At 45.1% G+C, this 13711-nt stretch overlaps 1 protein-coding gene and 1 pseudogene across 2 annotated transcripts in view; both read right to left on the bottom strand.

Annotated features, from left to right (window-relative positions):
- Positions 1–13711, bottom strand: part of ATP8B1 (ATPase phospholipid transporting 8B1) — a 153957-nt gene that overhangs the window by 110787 nt on the left and 29459 nt on the right. The window lies entirely within an intron of this gene.
- LOC129394623 (small ribosomal subunit protein uS17m-like) lies at positions 2993–4431 on the bottom strand (annotated as a pseudogene).

The following is a 13711-nucleotide window of genomic DNA, read 5'->3' on the forward strand; positions in this document are numbered from 1 at the left end:
CTGACAAGGAAATGTGGCTATACTATATCCTCCTCTTTGTTCACCAAGGTAATAAGGAAGATACTTTTTATTTTTTTATTTAAGATGGAATTGGCTGGGCGCAGTGGCTCACGCCTATAATCCCAGCACCTTGGGAGGCCGAGATGGGTGGATCATGAGGTCAGGAGCTGGAGACCAGCCTGACTAGCATGGTGAAACCCTGTCTCTACTAAAAATACAAAAATTAGCCAGCCATGATGGCGCGCACCTGTAGTCCCAGCTACTCCAGAGGCTGAGGCAGGAGAATCGCTTGAACCCAGGAGGCGGAGGTTGCAGTGAGCCGAGATTGCACCACCGCCCTCCAGCCTGGGCAACGGAGCGAGACTCTGTCTCAAATAAAATAAAATAAAATAAAGTAACATAAAATAAATAAAATAAAATAAAAAATAAAATATAAAATAAAATAAAATAAAATAATGAAGCCCTGAACTCATAGCCTCAAGCAATCCTTCCACCTTGGCCTCCCAAAGTGCTGGGATTATAGGCGTGAGCCATTGCACTCACACTGTGTTGTTGTTGCTATCAGGGCAACTGTGATATTTATCTTAAGAAAGTTTTAGATTTAAATGCAATGGCCTCTCTGAAGATTCTTGAGATAAGACAAAGAGTGGGAGAGACCTATTCTCTACTCTAGCATGGCACCACGCGCAGTACGGCCTTAGCAAGTCACATCCTCACCTGGGCTCAGGTTATCATCTGTCAGTGAGGGTTCTTGACCAGATCAATGATTCTAAGATGTGGCCACACATCAGAATCCCACAGTGTGCTTTTAACAGCAATAGTTTGTTGAACCTGAACCCAATCTACTGAACCTGGAATGGGGAACAGGTAAAGTCTGTCCCTGCATTTCTCCAGAAGATGGCTGAGGTCCTTTCTGGCACTAAATCTCCTAATTCTATAGGTTTTTTTCTTTTCCTATTTTTTTTTTTTAATGGACTAGGCCAGGTACAGTGGCTCAAGTCTGTAATCCCAGCACTTTGGGAGGCTGAGGCGGGCAGATCACAAGGTCAAAAGATTGAGACCTTCCTGGCCAACATGGTGAAACCCCGTCTCTAAAAATACAAAAATTAGCTGGGCATGGTGGTACACACTTGTAGTCCAAGCTGCTCGGGAGGCTGAGGCAGGAAAATCACTTGAACCTGGGAGGTGGAGGTTGCAGTGAGCGAGCCGAGATTGTGCCACTGCACTCCAGCCTGGTGACAGAGCAAGACTCTCTTAAAAAAAAAAAAAAAAAAAAAAAAAAAAAGGATTATTACTGAATAGTTTTAGGTTTACGGAAAAATAGAGTGGCAATCCCCACATATCCTTTCAGCCCCGTGCCTTAGTGTACGCTATTCACATCTTGCATTAGAGTGGCACATTTGTTACAACTGATGAGCCAATAATGAGATACACACACACACACACACACACATATATATATTTTTTTCTTTTGAGACAGGGTCTCACTCTGTTACCCAGGCTGTAGTGCAGTAATGTGATCTCGGCTCACTGCAACCCCCATTTCCCAGGTTCAGGCGATTCTCCTGCCTCAGCCTCCTGAGTAACTGGGACTACAGGTGCCCGCCACCACGCCCGGCTAATTTTTGTATTTTCAGTAGAGACAGGGTTTCACCATGTTGGCCAGGCTAGTCTTGAACTCCTGACCTCAAGTGATCTGCCTGCGTAAGCCCCCCGAAGTGCTGAGATTACAGGTGTGAGCCAATGTGCCCGGCCCCAGTAATGACATATTGTAACTGAAGTCCCTAGTTTACATGAAGTCCACAGTTCACTAGGGTTCACTCTTTGTTGTGTGGGTTTTGGCAAATGTATAGTGACACACATGGTACCTAGTTGAAAGAATGACCTCTTGCATTAAGTCTTACTCTCAAGGTGGAACACACAGTAAAGGCAGAAGAGGAGAGCAATAGGCTGCTTATATCCCGTGATCCTCAAGTGATGACAAATCAAAGATATTTACAGTGAACAGTGGTGCATGTGCCCAGCACCATAAACATGAACCTACTTACTTTTTTGCTTTTTCATTGCTCCTTTTTAACACTTGGAATATCTTTCCTACAGCAATACTCTCTGTTACTTAAACTACCAAACCCATTATCTCCTGATGAAGCAATGTGCTTCCCAAACATAGTAATTCAAAGCTGTGTCTTTACAGCCTTGAACAATCTTTTAAAAATCTGAGACATAGCAACCAGATGTTGATAGAGATTACTTCTCTTGATCCAAAGATAACTGGCACTTGGAGTTCTAAGAAAGTCAGGAGTTCAAAGAATGAGAATCTAAGTGAGGGAAAATGAACTCCTTGAACACACGTTTTTTGCACTGTTATCAAGTTATTTCTTAGGATTGATTGTCAGAATGAAATGGTTGTTAAAAAATTGTACTCTAGGCCGGGCGCGGTGGCTCATGCCTGTAATCCCAGCACTTTGGGAAGCCGAAGCGGGCAGATCACCTGAGGTCAGGGTTCGAGACCAGCCTGACCAACATGGAGAGACCCTGTCTCTACTAAAAATACAAAATTAGCCGGGCTTGGTGGCACATGCCTATAATCCCAGCTACTGGGGAGGCTAAGGCAGGAGATTCGCTTGAACCTGGGAGGCAGAGATTGCGGTGAGCCGAGATCGTGCCACAGCACTCCAGCCTGGGCAAGAAGAGCAAAACTCCATCTCAAAAGAAAAAAAAATTGTACTCTAAAGATAGAGCTCTGTTTCCACAAATTGTATCAGAAACGAGAGGTAACATTTCAACATTTAAGCTTTCATATGCATTTATTTTTCAAATTCTAACAAACATTTTCAAGTTTGTTAGAACTAAACAGAACCTACTAGAATCAATTCTATTGATGTCATTTCTTTTAACATAGCAACTTATCACACAATAAGTACTCCATGTATGGGTTTTAATTGACCAAATAAGTAAATTGAAGAAAGTTTGGAAAACTTTCTCTTCCTCTGACACAATTCTTCACTGTTCTTTTTTTTGGGCGGGGAGGGGGATGAAGCTTTGAAAAATTTATTTTTGCATAATATAAACATGTCAATCTTTCCCTTTAGCTCCTTCTTCCACTCCTCCTTCACTGTGCCGAAGAGATACTGAGTTCTTCCAGATTTTTGCTTAGCTGGGTAGTTTCTGAACTCAACAGACTCTCCAGGTAGGTAGTTCCTGCATGGGGCTTTCCTGTCACTGGATCTATGACTTTTCCAACTTTGAAAATGATCTTGGCCTGTTCATGTTTTACATGCTTCGTTCATGGGACAGGTAAAGCTCTGAGAAGCACGATATCCCCAGCTGTGCACTGCCGAAGGCCATCGTGAACAAAGGAGGTTTTCCACTTATTATAATACTTTAATAAATAGGGATCCAGAACAAGCCCGGTCACTCTCGCTTTAGCAGTCTTTTGTATTTTTGTCCCAGTCACCTTCCCCACGATCCATCTGGCATGGACAGATGAACGAACGACGGACATGTGGCTTTGGTCACCTCCGCCATGACTGTGCAGCCACCTGCCCCAGGGAGACTGCCTTCCTTCCTTCCTTCTTTCTTTCTTCCTTCCTTCCTTCTTTCTTTTTCTTTTTCTTTCTTTCTTTCTTTCTCTTTCTTTCTTTCTCTCCCTCTTTCTTTCTTTCTCTTTCTCTCTTTCTCTCTTTCTTTCTTTCTCTCTTTGTCTCTTTCTTTCATACCGAGTCTTGCTCTGTAGCCCAGGCTGGAGTGCAGTGGTGTGATCTCGGCTCACTGCAACCTCTGCCTCCTGGGTTCAAGTGTTTCTCCTGCCTCAGCCTCCTCAGTAGCTGTGATTACAAGCTCCTGCCACCACACCTGGCTAATTTTTATATTTTTAGTAGAGATGGGGTTTTACCATGTTAGGCAGGCTGGTCTCAAACTCCTGGCCTCAAGTGATCCACCTGCCTCAGCCTCCCAAAATGCTAGGATTACAGGTGTGAGACACTGTGCCCAGCCTGACACTATTCTTGAATTAACTTTTCACTTTCAGTTGTCAAAAAAAAAAAACAGAAAATAAGTGTTGGTGAGGCTGCAGAGGAGTTGAAACACTTTTGCACTGCCAGTGGGAATATAAAACGGTGTAGCCACTATGGAAAATAGCATAATGGTTCCTCAAAAAATAAACATAGAATTACCATAGGATCTAGCAATCTCACTTCTGGGTATATACCCAAAAGAATTGAAGGCAGGAATCCAAGCAGATATTTATACAGTAGACCCATGTTCACAACAGTGATATTCACAAAAGCAAAGAGGTAGAAACAATCCAAATGCTATCTGATAACTGGATACGCAAAATGTGGTATAGAGACAAGGAACTATCATTTGGCCTTAAAAAGGAAATCCTGGCACATGCATAAAGACATGCTAAGTAAAATAAACCAGTCACAGAAGGACACATGATGTATGATTCCACTTACATTAGGAATGCAGAGTAGGCAAATTCAGAGACAGAAAGTAGGATGATGGTTGCCAAAGGTTGGGAGGAAGGGGAGTTGTTTAATGAGTGCAGAGCTTCAGTTGGAGAAGAACTTCTGGAGGTGGATGGTGGTGATGGCTGCACAACCATGTGAATGCCCTTAAAGACACTGAAGTGTATAATTAAAAATGGTTGGGTCGGGTGCAGTGGCTCATGCCTTTAATCCCAGCACTTTGGGAGGTCAAGGCAGGTGGATCACAAGGTCGGGAGTTCGAGACCAGCCTGGTCAATATGGTGAAACCGCGTCTCTACTAAAAATACAAAAAATTAGCCAGGCATAGTGGCGGGCACCTATAGTCCCAGCTACTTAGGAGGTTAAGGCAGGAAAATCGCTTGAACCCGGGAGGTGGAGGTTGCAGTAAGCCGAGATCACGCCACTGCACTCTAGCCTGGGTGACAGAGCGAGACTCCATCTCAAAAGAAAAAAAAAAAAAGGTTAAGGTCAAGCGCATTGGCTCACACCTGTAATCCAAGCACTTTGGGAAGCTGACTGGATCATCTGAGGGCAGGAGTTAGAGACCAGCCTGGCCAACATGGTGAAACCCCGTCTCTACTAAAAATACAAAAATTAGCCGGGCATGGTGGCAGGTGCCTGTAATCTCAGCTACTCAGGAGGCTGAGGCAGGAGAATCGCTCGAACCCTGGAGGCAGAGGTTGCAGTGAGCTGAGATCACGCTATTGCACTCCAGCTGGGGCAACAAAGCAAGACTCTGTCTCAAAAAGAAAAAAAAAAGTTAAGATGGTAGATTGTATGTTGTGTATATTTTATCACAATAATTTTTTTTCTTTTCTTTTTTTGAGACAGAGTTTTGCTCTTGCTGCCCAGGCTGGAGTGCAATGGTGCCATCTTGGCTCACTGCAACCTCTGCCTCCCAGGTTCAAGTGATTCTCCTGCCTCAGCCTCCCAAGTAGCTGGGATTACAGGTGCCTGCCACCACACCTGGCTAATTTTTTGTATTTTTAGTAAAGACACGGTTTCACCATATTGGCCAGGCTGGTCTCGAACTCCTGACCTCAGGTGATCCACAGGCAGGAGCCACCGAGCCTGGATAACAATAATTTTTTTTTAAGTACTCAGTTGTTCTTTATCTCCTTTGGAGAAAGGAGAAGAGATTTAAACTGATTTCAACTAAAAATTTCCTGATCAGACAAGTTGCCAAAAGAATAACTGGAATTTCTTCTCTGACTGTGTTTCTCAAGTATCTAGCCAGGCAGTGTGCTAAAAGCTAGGGACAGTGGGAAACCAAAAATCACACATCCTACCTTAATGGGGCTAAGAGTTCAGCCCAATGGCTCTGAAACTTTAGCACATATGAAAATCCTCTGGTGGGCTTGCTGAGCACAAATTGCTAGCACCTACACTCAGGATTTCTGACTCAGGGGGACTGGGCTGGGGTCCAAGACTCTTCATTTCCATCAAGCTCCCGGGTGATGCCAGTGCTGCCGGTACAGGGACCACCCTTTAAGAAGCTCTAGGGCAGGAGGAGGGACTTGTAGGTAAAGAAGCAGTTTCAATCAAGTGTGCTGTGATGGGAATCCACCCAGTATACATACTAGGTAATGCATCCACCTGTCCTAGGAGAGGTCAAGAAAGCCTTTCCTAGAGGAGGTGTTGCAGAAATTGAGGTCTAACCTGAGACCTACAGGACATGTAGGAGTCAGACGGGTGCATGAAAGGGACAGAGCATTTCAGGTGGAGAGTGTCCGATTTGCACAGGTCTAGAGGTAAGAACAGCCTGTTCTTGAAATTGCAAATCTTTCCATGTCATGGGCAGTCAGAGAGTGATGGGGAAAGTAATGAGTAAGGAAGAGAGAGGTGAGGTCTATCAAAAAGGACGTTAGAATCCTACAGTTTATCCACAGGATAAAAGGAAGCCAACCTCAGGCAGGCTTGCAGCATTCAAGAATTGAAGCTCTAAGAACTAAGGTGAGCTCATCAGCTCCGGGAGAAGGCATAGGTCCAGTAGAGTCCACCATAAGCAGGTGGGGAAGGGGGCAGTGGTACATGCCCCTTTAATTCTCGCATCATCTCACACAACCCAAGCTCCATTTCCTCAGAAAGCCTTCTGCTGCTCAGGTAAGAAAAACCCAAGGCCATTGTGCCATCCAGTACAGTGGCCACGAGCCATGTGTGGCTATTAAATTAGCTAAAATTAGAAGCCAGATCGGCAGTTGCACTAGCCTCATTTCAAGTGTTCAACAGCCACCTGTGACTAGGGGCTAGAAAGAACCCTTTTGGGCCGGGCTCGGTGGCTCATGCCTGTAATGCCAGCACTTGGGGAGGGCGAGGTGGGTGGATCACCTAAGGTCAGGAGTTCGAGACCAGTCTCGCTAACATGGTGAAACCTTGTTTCTACTAAAATAACAAAAAATTAACCAGGCATGGTGGTGCGCGCCTGTAATCTCAGCTACTCAGGAGGCTGAGGCAGGAGAATCGCTTGAACCCAGGAGGCAGAGATTGCAGTGAGCCAAGATCGTGCCATTGCACTCCAGCTTGGGCAACAAGAGCAAAACTCCATCTAAAAAAAAAAAAAAGCAGAACACTTTCATCATCCCAGAAAGTTCCCTAAGCCAGCACTGGTCCAGGAAATGAAGTATAAGCAGGATTAGATCTAAGACTTGCCAGGCATTTTGGTTTTACTGCCTGAAGCCAGCAAGCAACTGGTTTGGGTCTTCACTCATGAAAACACACACACATACAAATATATACACACAGAGCTCTAAATTGATTTTTAAAAAATCTATAGGGTATAAAGCAAGACAATTAACAATTATACATTATATACAGTCTACAAATATCCTAGATATCACTTTTATAATGAGATATAAGGAATTCTGGCTGGGAGCAGTGGCTCACGCTTGTAATCCCAGCATTTTGGGAGGCTGAGGCAGGCAGATCACCTGCAGTCAGGAGTTCGAGACCAACCTTGCCAACATAGTGAAACCCCATCTCTACTAAGAGATACAAAAATTAGCCAGGTGTGGTGGTGGGCACCTGTAGTCCCAGCTACTGGGGAGGCTGAGGCAGGAAAATTGCTTGAACCTAGGAGGCGGAGGTTGCAGTGAGCAAAGATCATGCCGCTGTCCTCCAGCCTGGGCAACAGAGTGAGACCCTGTCTCAAAAAAAAAAAAAAAAAAAAAAAAAAAAAAAAAAAAAAGAAAAGAAAAAAAAGAATTTTCTTAAGCTACTAAGAAGAATCCTAGAATCATACCTATTCTCCAAAGCCACCTGTAAATCCTAAAAATAACCAGTCAAGGGAATTGAGGGAGGAAAACATAGTCCAGATTAGAATTCTAAAAGGCCATTTTTACTGTTTACATGCCAAAAAAAAAAAAAAAAGCGAAGCTTTTAAAGCTTTCTCTATTGTGTATTTTACCAAAATCAGTATGAAGGATTCAAAATATTACATAGCTAATCCTTACTCCAAGTTCTAAAAATAAAATGCAAGAGATGGTTGCATGCCAAGTTGGTAACAAATCCCTATGCCAAGGATAGAAGTGGAAATTGATGCAAGGAGGAAATGAGTTATGCTGTAAAATGAAACACACACCCAAGAGAAAGGCTTAACCCTTGGGCTGACCATAGCAGCAAACACTGTAACCAGTTAAAAAGTCCAAGAAGCCAGAGGTAGATGATAATTCTACAAATTCAGAGATGTTCTTGTTTTCCCAGCTGCTCCACAAGGACTTTACCAGCCTAGATAAACAGAGCCCGCCTTCCACTTTCCATGAAGGATCAGGTGGGCAGCTTCCCAGTGAGTAAGGTGGGTGGCTGAGTATCCCTATCTTGATGGTGAGGGACAGGTGGCTTTGGGAAGTGTACTCAGACAGGACAGCTTCCTTGCTCAATCGTAGTCTGACCCAGGCATATTAAGGGGAGGACCAGCTCAGAAAGAAAGCAGAGCCAAGTGTATGCATTGCTCAAAACCTCTGATGACCAGGAAGGCTTGGCCGCCATTCCCTAGAGCCACGCATTCTGCCTGCCCCACGACTCTTCCATCCTCAGAGCCGTATTTCCTCCTGGGCCTGCCCTGCCAGATCTGATTGGCTCCCTTCTCCCTGCTCTGCTATTAAACGCCTTCCTTGGGTTCAAATAAAGCTAGTTCCTCTAGAGCCTTTCTAGGTATGCCCGTGCGCCTTCCCAGTCCAAACCCACTATGAATGGAAGACCATTCATTCACCAATTCCTCGTTTAGTTAAAAATCAAGACCCACCAGCAAGAAACTCAGTGCAAGGCTCCTTGGAGGTGCTGGGGTAAAGCAAGAAACTGCTAGTACTTCATTAAGCCAGTAGGCAACTGGTTTGAGCCTTAATTCATGAAAACACACACACTTCCCTCTAAATTGATTTTTAAAATATCATAAATGCCATCGGACTATCTCACATGGCAAGAAACAGCCAAAGATGACTCCAGAGTAGATAATTGAAATGGATGTGGGGAAAGTAAGCTCATTCAGGAGCACTGAGCCTGGGGCATCCCAAATGCACAGCAAATAGTAGATCTGATCGAAGAACTTTTATTTGTAATTCTGATTTCATAATGTATTAATGATAGCACCAGCTAGCATTTATTGAGCCAATGCTATGTGTCAAGTACCATACCAAGCATTTAACACACACAAATGCATTTAAATATACAAGGATCCAATAAGGTAGGTCCTGTTATTCCCCTTGTATAAATGAAGACACTGAGGTTAAGAAACTTGTCCATGGTCTCACAAGTGTGCGGTAGAGTCCAGATTAAAACCCAGCCAGCCCAGCATCCTGCTCATAAAACCCTCATGCTGAGAACTGCTGAACTGCATTTTTTTTTTTTTGAGACAGAGTCTCACTCTCTCACTCAGGCTGGAGTGCAGTGGTGCGATCTCAGCTCACTGCAACCTCTGACTCCCAGGTTCAAGCGATTCTCCTGCCTCAGCCTCCTGAGTAGCTGGGACTACAGGTGCATGCCACCATGCCCAGCTAATGAGAACTGCTTTTTCTTGCACTCAGGCAGAAGTGCCTCAGCCTAGCAAGCTTCCCTAGGTGCCCACCCACCCCAGCTGCCAATGGGAACTGCAGTCCAAGATTTCACATTTCGGTTAGATGTCTCAAAATTTGTTTAGCACTTTCCAGAGCAGTCCACAAAATGCCACTTGCCTTGACAGGCCTGTGTTCTATGCAATGGCACCACAGAATTTAGTTACCATCCACTTTGCCTCCATCCAGTTTGGGATCTTCCCCACTCCGTGAGACACAAGGCTCCTTTCTCCTGCCTCCAGCCGGCCCACCCTCAGAACAGGGTACCCCTGGAGCCAAATTGTTGAGGCAGGAGCTCCAGATGGGTAGAAATGGGATAGAGGAGAAGGAGAGGCTGAGACAGGGACTTTGAGATGCACTGCAAGCCGCCAGTGGGGAGGCTACCCCTTGGGGGCAAACCACACGCAGGGGACAGGTATACTGGGGCTTGCCTACTGCGGCAGATTGCAAGTTCATGGCAATATACCTGTAGGTGAAAACATGTCAACATGCCCCAATGTTAAGGACAGAACAGCAAAGGGACAGTCAGATACGAGTTAAAGTCACCGTTCTTCTAGAAACATGGATGTGAATTTTGTTTGTTTTGTTCTGTAACAGAGTCTCGCTCTGTCGCCCAGGCTGGAGTGCAGTGGCACGATCTCGCCTCACTGCAACTTCTGCCTCCTAGGTTCAAGCGATTCTCCTGCCTCAGCTTCCTGATAGCTGGGATTACAGGCACGTGCCACCACACCTAGCTAATTTTTGTATTTTTAGTAGAGACAGGGTTTCACCATGTTGGTCAGGCTGGTCTTGAACTCCTTTTCAAGTGATCTGCCCACCTCAGCCTCCCAAAGTGCTGGAATTACAGGCGTGAGCCATTGCACCCTGCCTGGACTTGAATTTTTGTCAGAAACAGATTCGCAATTAATGCTGATTGCAACTGATGGCAGAATTAAGATGGTAAGTCTTATATCACAACCACCTCCTAAAATCAAAATGGAGCTGTTTCTGTAGGAGTCAGACCACCTCCTTTAGAGGATATGGGAGTAGTCCATCACGCATTCAGACAGTTTTATTAAGTGTGATATAGTCTACCTCTCTCAGCACTGGGCGTGGTGCATCTCCTATTGTTAGGCAATTCCCTTACTTCCTGATCCTTCAATTCACTTTCTTTATAATTACGAAATGGTCTGAGATTACCAGGTTCCCCTTGCTCAAGCTTCCAAAAATCAGGCTGACAAGTTACATTTGGACATCTGCTCTTCAAAAGCCAAAGGCAGAGTTTTCTGTTAAATAATGAGCTGTCCAAGCATATTTTGATTCATTCAGGCCACATACAGCAGCAGGAGTTTCTGGGTGGTGCCTCAGGTCTAAATTTTACTGTAATCCTACAGGTTAGAAATCAATGAGCTGATCAGAACATATCCAGTTTCCAAAGATATGAGTGGCACCATCAATATAAATTAGTTCTCCAGTAATGTCAAAGGGCACACTTAGCAGTGCTGTCGGAACAACCAGAAAAACCACATTCAAAAGGGAACACAGCCTAAGGCACACAACTCATGATAAATACCTGGGAAAAAACCAGTTAGCTCTGCCTTTAGCTGTTCCCACCCCAATTTTCACAATTAAAACTACAATCAACATACTGATTATTCGGCAGACATCTCTATAATGTTTATACTCCTAAAAAACATGTTATGTTGGTTAACTGAACCTATACAATACTTAGAAATCTCCCTAAAATTATCCTAAAAACAAAACAAAAACAAAAACTTTGCAAGCTTTCTGAGTTCAAACCTGTGATTTTGTTACATATCAGTGCTTTATAAAAGAGCTAAGATAATTATAAGGAACAAGCCTCCTAAAATGTAAAATTCCATTGTTCCTCTACTACCCACCCATCAGTGGCAAGTAAACACCTTACCATGACATTCACTGTGAGTATTGCTAGCGGGAGAAGTGGAGGAGAAAGCAGTCAATTATACCTGATGGTCAGGGATGGAGAGAGACAGGAGGGATGCTGAGTTGGCCTTGAAGGTCAAGTCCCAAGCCGGGCCACTATCTGATTGGGAGATAGAAAGTGAGAGGAGAAAGGCATTTCTGGAAAGAAATCCCTGGGGGCAAATATTCTGCAGCACTGAAGGCACACAGGATTAGTTCAGTTACTAAAGTGCGGGTAGACAGGGGAGGAGGAAGAAGAGAGTGGGAAGAGGAGACTGGAAAGCAGACTGAGGCAAGGCTGGGAAGGCCTTGGGTGCTAGCGGCATTTGGAATTTGTGTGCTAAGCAGGGAGAGGCCATCTGAGTTCTCCCATGCATTGAGTAAACAACACGTCCTGACCTCGTGGCAGGTATTCAGTCAGCTGCTGGTGAGCAACGTGGCTCCTGTCCCTATGAAGCTTAAAGTCTAGGGTAAGGCAGACCCTAGGAATTCGGCGCACAAAAGCCTGTCTGCTGTGATGGAGAAATAACAGGGACGATGAGGACATAGAGCAGGGAAGGGGGCCTAGGAAGCTATTCTGGAAGAAGTGAGTTGGTTCCTGAAGTTGAAGCACCTGCAGAGGTGAGGAGGTGGGGAGCAGAAGTGCAGGATCCATCTGTGCAAAGAGCCTGGGGCCTCAACAACACGAACTGTTTTCATCAGATTTGCATTTTAGAAATGATAACCCTAGGCCTGGAGCGGTGGCTCATGCCTGTAATTCCAACACTACGGGAGGCAGAGGCTCTACTAACAAGTCTCTACTAAAAATACAAAAATTAGCTGGGTGTGGTGGTGCATGCCTGTAATTCCAGCTACTCAGGAGGCTGAAGCAGGAAAATCTCTTAACACAGGAGGCAGAGGACGCAGTGAGCCAAGATCACACCATTGCACTCCAGCCTGGGTGACAGAGCGAGACTCTGTCTAAAAAAAAAAAAAAAAAAAAAAAAGAAAAGAAAGAAATGATAACCCTGACTAAGGACTCCAGGAAAAGATGGTGTTAATCTGTGGCCAAGACAAGAGTGCAGAAAGTCCTTACTGTCCTCTGGCAACAGGGGCCAAAGGCGGAGGCTAATAAGGTGGTGCAGACAGAAAGGATGGGATTTATGGCAGAACTTTCAGAGGCAGAGGCAGCATTTTACAACTCACTTCATCCGGGCAGGGGGTCTGGGAGGAAAAACATTGAAAAAGGTGCCCAGTTTCTAGCCTTAGCAACTGCTGCAGGCAGCTGAACTCTGCAAGGGTTCTTATTTGGCCCCGACATTCTATACGCACTTATTAGCACTTTATTCAAGAAGAGGGTGGTTCCCCGAAATGTTTCCATATTTAGCCAAAGGAAGCTAAATTTCAAACTTCAAGTATCTACTCAAACCTAAGACTGAACCCCTCAATTTCCCTCATAACTCCATTATCCCCCAGGCTTCCTCACGTCAGTAAAAGGCAACCCCATCTCCCAGGTGCTCATGCCAAACACCTAGAGTCATGCTGGAGTCTCATCTTCCCTCCTACCCTGCTCCCTATCCATCTGTAAGCCCTAGGCTCTGCCTTCCAAATGTTTCCAGAACCTAAAACCTCTCCCCACCTCCCTGCAAGCTGCTTGGCTGAAGCTCTGTTCTCCCTCACCCAGATTAGAGGTAGCCCCAGATAGCATGCCCTTCAGTCTAACTCCAACATGGAGGGCAGGCTGATTCTTTCCAAAGGTAATCAGATGGAGTTACTCCTCGGCTCGAAACTCTGCAGTGGGTTCTCACTTCTCTCAGAGTAAAACCCAAAATCTACCTGCTCTCTTTCCCTCTCATCTACAGCCACCCTGCTGTCTCCCTGGTCCTGGAGCTTGGGGCCACACAGTATCTGTTCCTGTACCTGGAATGCTCTTCCCCCGTAGCCACAAGGCTTAGCCCCTCACCTTACTGTCCTAGCTCTAATGTCACCTTTTTAGGAGCCCAATCAATCACCACCATATTTAAACCCCAGCCTTGCCAGTCCCCCTTCTTTACATTGTTGTCCATAGCACTTCTCATCTGCTATCAGACTTTAAAATTTATTAGGCTGGGCACAGTGGCTCATGCCTATAATCCCAGCACTTTGGGAGGCCAAGGCAGGTGAAACACCTGAGGTCAGAAGTTTGAGACCAGCCTGGCCAACATGGCGAAGCCCCGTCTCTACAAAAATACAAAAATTAGCTGGACATGATGGTGTGTGCCTGTAATCCCA

Source organism: Pan paniscus, chromosome 17 (genome assembly GCF_029289425.2).
Source record: "Pan paniscus chromosome 17, NHGRI_mPanPan1-v2.0_pri, whole genome shotgun sequence".
In the NCBI taxonomy this organism is placed as follows: Eukaryota; Metazoa; Chordata; class Mammalia; order Primates; family Hominidae; genus Pan; species Pan paniscus.